The sequence below is a fragment of the Entelurus aequoreus genome, linkage group LG27 (genome assembly GCF_033978785.1).
Source record: "Entelurus aequoreus isolate RoL-2023_Sb linkage group LG27, RoL_Eaeq_v1.1, whole genome shotgun sequence".
NCBI lineage: Eukaryota > Metazoa > Chordata > Actinopteri > Syngnathiformes > Syngnathidae > Entelurus > Entelurus aequoreus.
Genome location: NC_084757.1, coordinates 29,764,540 through 29,769,539, shown reverse-complemented (window position 1 = coordinate 29,769,539; position 5,000 = coordinate 29,764,540). Strand labels below are relative to the sequence as shown.

The window sequence follows — 5,000 nt, the reverse complement described above, 5'->3', positions numbered from 1 at the left end:
AACACTGAAACGCCCTCAGGAAGAGTTGCTTTAAGACATGGCTAGCGGCTAACGTCCATCCGCAGTCGGCAGTGTTTTAGTTACTTCTAAATCACTAATCCTCGCCTCCATGGCGTCAAATAAAGTAAGTTTCTTACAAGTATCATCCCTGCAGGACGAGGAATAGCTAAACATGCTTCACTACACACCGTAGCTCTCTGGCATCACCGCTGACTAAAGCTAGCGTGCCTGAATAAACAAATACCATGGGTGGATCTACACCTGACATCCACTGTATTGATACCAAGTACAATAGCGTATCTAGTCGATACTACTATGATTACATCAATATTTTTTTATCGTCAAAAAATATTTTTTCCTTTTTTTTAAATTTATATTATGTTTACAAACTCAGGAAATACGTCCCTGGACACATGAGGACTTTGAATATGACCAATGTATGATCCTGTAACTACTACTAATTTGTAGTATCATCCAAAACGAATATAAAGTATCAAACAACAGAAGAATAAGTGATTATTGCATTTTAACAGAAGTGTAGATAGAACATGTTAAAACAGAAAATAAGCAGACATTAACAGTAAAGGAACAAGTGGATTAATAATCATTTGTTACAGCTTGTCCCTCATACTGTTGACAAAATAATAGAATGATAAATGACACAATATGTTACTGCATACGTCAGCAGACTAATTAGGAGCCTTTGTTTGCCTACTTACTACTAAAAGACAAGTTGTCTTGTATGTTCACTATTTTATTTAAGGACAAAATTGCAATAAGAAACATATGTTTTATGTACCGTAAGATTTTTTGTTCAAATAATGCCGTTTTTTGTGGTCCCTTTCATTTGGTATCAAGACAACCCTAATTCAAACATAGTGTTACTGTTCAAACTGTGTATAATGTCACAGTGGCCTAAAATAATAAATGTACCTGGTAAATAAAATCTCTGCCTTGTTTTTAATGAATATTTAGGCCTACTACGCTACTGTATTTCAATGTTAGTCATTAAGGTGGTTCTTGAAGAGCCAAGTGTTGGAGAATGTACAACAGTTCTTCTCAACTAAAGAGGAGAAAATAACCTTAGAGGAAAAACTAATTTAAAACATTTGTATGCTCGTACAACACTAAAAACCTTTAGTATATATGTATGTGGTATTCAAATATGGAATGGGTTAAGTAAAGAAGTTAAACAATGTACTGATATGATCCAGTTTAAGAGGTTGTTCAAATTAATAGTGCTTGCAAAGTAAAAAGAAGAAGAATTATGAGAAACACCTTCAGCCTTATTGAAAATGGGATATTCTTAAAGACCTACTGAAATGATTTTTTTTTAATTTAAACGGGGATAGCAGATCCATTCTATGTGTCATACTTGATCATTTCGCGATATTGCCATATTTTTGCTGAAAGGATTTAGTAGAGAACATCGACGATAAAGTTCGCAACTTTTGGTCGCTGATAAAAAAAGCCTTGCCTGTACCGGAAGTAGCGTGACGTCGCAGGTTGAAAGGCTCCTCACATTTCCCCATTGTTTACACCAGCAGCGAGAGAGATTCGGACCGAGAAAGCGACGATTACCCCATTAATTTGAGCGAGGATGAAAGATTAGTGGATGAGGTACGTGAGAGTGAAGGACTAGAGTGCAGTGCAGGACGTATCTTTTTTCGCTCTGACCGTAACTTAGGTAAAAGGGCTCATTGGATTCCACACTCTCTCCTTTTTCTATTGTGGATCACGGATTTGTATTTTAAACCACCTCGGATACTATATCCTCTTGAAAATGGACATTCACTGTGACTTTTATCTCCACGACAATACATCGGTGAAGCACTTTAGCTACGGAGCTAACGTGATAGCATCGTGCTTAAATGCAGATAGAAACAAAAGAAATAAGCCCCTGACTGGAAGGATAGACAGAAGATCAACAATACTACTATCAGGAGACACCGAACCAAACACTGGACCTGTAACCACACGGTTAATGCTGTGCCGCCTGTCGAAGCCTAGCAATGCTGTTGCTAACGACGCCATTGAAGCTAACTTAGCTACGGGACCTCGACAGAGCTATGCTATAAACATTAGCTCTCCACCTACGCCAGCCAGCCCTCATCTGCTCATCAACACCCGTGCTCACCTGCGTTCCAGCGATCGACGGCGCGACGAAGGACTTCACCCGATCATCGATGCGGTCGGCGGCTAGCGTCGGCTAGCGCGTCTGCTATCCAACTCAAAGTCCTCCTGGTTGTGTTGCTGCAGCCAGCCGCTAATACACCGATCCCACCTACAGCTTTCTTCTTTGCAGTCTTCATTGTTCATTAAACAAATTGCAAAACATTCACCAACACAGATGTCCAGAATACTGTGGAATTTTGCGATGAAAACAGAGCTTTTTTGTATTGGATTCAATGTAGTCCGAATACTTCCGTTTCAACCATTGACGTCACGCGCATACGTCATCATAAATAGACGTTTTCAACCGGAAGTTTCGCGGGAAATTTAAAATTGCACTTTATAAGTTAACCCGGCCGTATTGGCATGTGTTGCAACGTTAAGATTTCATCATTGATATATAAACTATCAGACTGCGTGGTCGGTAGTAGTGGGTTTCAGTAGGCCTTTAAGATCAGTATTTTTATCATGACTGACTTAATTATTAATCATTCACTGATGTCATTGTGCTATGAAAAGAAGTCAGTAAATGAACGTATGTATTTGTAAACACTAAAGTGGGAAAGGGGTAGGATTAAATAAGCTTTGCTTCTTCCTACTCCTTTTCGGACATGATGTATAGAGAAATGATATGAAATTGTGTGATGTATTATGCTGTAAGCGTGTTCATGTTCGAAATAAACTAAATTAAAAAAAAGAGGAAAAAAAAGAGGTGGTACTTGGTGAAAAAGGTTTGACTGAGCGACCATTTTTTCTCGGGTGAAAAAATGGCATTAAAAGCAATCACCAGGATCAATGATAAAACTATATTTTTGGGCAGGATTTCTGCACTTATCAACAGTGATACACTTAAGACCCTCGCCAGTGCCCTCATACAGTGTCATTTTGACTACGCCTGCACCTCCATGGTTCACCAGTATCCCCAAGCCACTAAAAACAAAACTGCAAACTTCCCAAAACAAGCTGGTGAGACTCCTGCTCAACCTCCCATACAGGACTCACCTAACTCAAGCCCACTTTACCAAATTGGGATGGCTTAGAGTTGAGGAAAGAGTACACCAAATTGCAATGTGCCTGGTATTCAAAATACTCAGAGAAACTGTCCCCAAGTACCTGTCCAACTATTTCACCAGAGTAAGTGATGCTCACAGGTACTACACGAGAGGGAGGTCCTCAGACCTCGTCACCCCCAAATTCGAGACTCTCATGGGAAAAAATGCATTCTACTATTTTGCCACCACACAGTGTAATGCACTACCAACAGACCTTAAAATTCAAACTTCAGTACTAAATTTTAAAACTGCCATAAAATCCTGGCTCAGCTCAACCTCTAGTGCAGGGGTCACCAACGTGGTGCCCGCGGGCACCAGGTAGCCCGTAAGGACCAGATGAGTAGCCCGCAGGCCTGTTCTAAAAATAGCTCAAATAGCAGCACTTACCAGTGAGCTGCCTCTATTTTTTAAATTGTATTTATTTACTAGCAAGCTGGTCTCGCTTTGCCTGACATTTTTAAATCTAAGAGAGACAAAACTCAAATAGAATTTGAAAATCCAAGAAAATATTTTAAAGACTTGGTCTTCACTTGTTTAAATACATTCATACATTGTTTTACTTTGCTTCTTATAACTTTTAGAAAGACAATTTTAGAGAAAAAATATAACCTTAAAAATGATTTTAGGATTTTTAAACACATATACCTTTTTACCTTTTAAATTCCTTCCTCTTCTTTCCTGACAATTTAAATCAATGTTCAAGTAAAAAAAAATTTATTGTAAAGAATAATAAATCAATTTTAATTTAATTCTTCATTTTAGCTTCTGTTTTTTCGACAAAGAATATTTGTGAAATATTTCTTCAAACTTATTATGATTAAAATTCAAAAAAAAAATTCTGGCAAATCTAGAAAATCTGTAGAATCAAATTTAAGTCTTATTTCAAAGTCTTTTGAATTTATTTTAAAATTTTTGTTCTGGAAAATCTAGAAGAAATAATGATTTGTCTTTGTTAGAAATATAGCTTGGTCCAATTTGTTATATATTCTAACAAAGTGTAGATTGGATTTTAACCTATTTAAAACATGTCATCAAAATTCTAAAATTAATCTTAATCAGGAAAAATTACTAATGATGTTCCATAAATTCTTTTTTTAATTTTTTCAAAAAGATTCAAATTAGCTAGTTTTTGTCTTCTTTTTTTCGGTTGAATTTTGAATTTTAAAGAGTCGAAATTGAAGATAAACTATGTTTCAAAATTTAATTGTCATTTTTTTCATGTTTTCTCCTCTTTTAAACCGTTCAATTAAGTGTAAATATCATTAATTATTAATAACATAGAGTTAAAGGTCAATTGAGCAAATTGGCTATTTCCGGCAATTTATTGAAGTGTGTATCAAACTGGTAGCCCTTCGCATTAATCAGTACCCAAGAAGTAGCTCTTGGTTTCAAAAAGGTTGGTGACCCCTGCTCTAGTGGTTCTTAACCTGGGTTCGATGGAACCCTAGGGGTTCGGTGAGTCGGCCTCAGGGGTTCGGCGGAGCGTGTAAATAAAAACTTCTCCCTATCGATGTATTATGGATACCCCCAAACAATGTTCCCTCTAATTTTCTATATGCGTGAGCAAACGTAAAAACTCCTTGAGCATTCATGTGGCGCACATGTGAGCGATTTACATGCACTGTGGCCACACCTGCAGCACACCTGTCCCAAACCTGCCTAAATAACAAGTTAAATGTTTTATTATTATAATCAAATGACAGCAGTCATTTCCATGAGATTATTTTCTAATATAAGTGTTTTGGCCCACTTACTATGACAATAACAAAAAATATT

At 37.0% G+C, this 5,000-nt stretch overlaps 1 protein-coding gene across 1 annotated transcript in view; it reads right to left on the bottom strand.

Moving 5' to 3' along the window:
- Window positions 1-5,000, bottom strand: part of xpr1a (xenotropic and polytropic retrovirus receptor 1a) — a 237,640-nt gene that overhangs the window by 719 nt on the left and 231,921 nt on the right. The gene's annotated exons all lie outside the window — the stretch shown is intronic.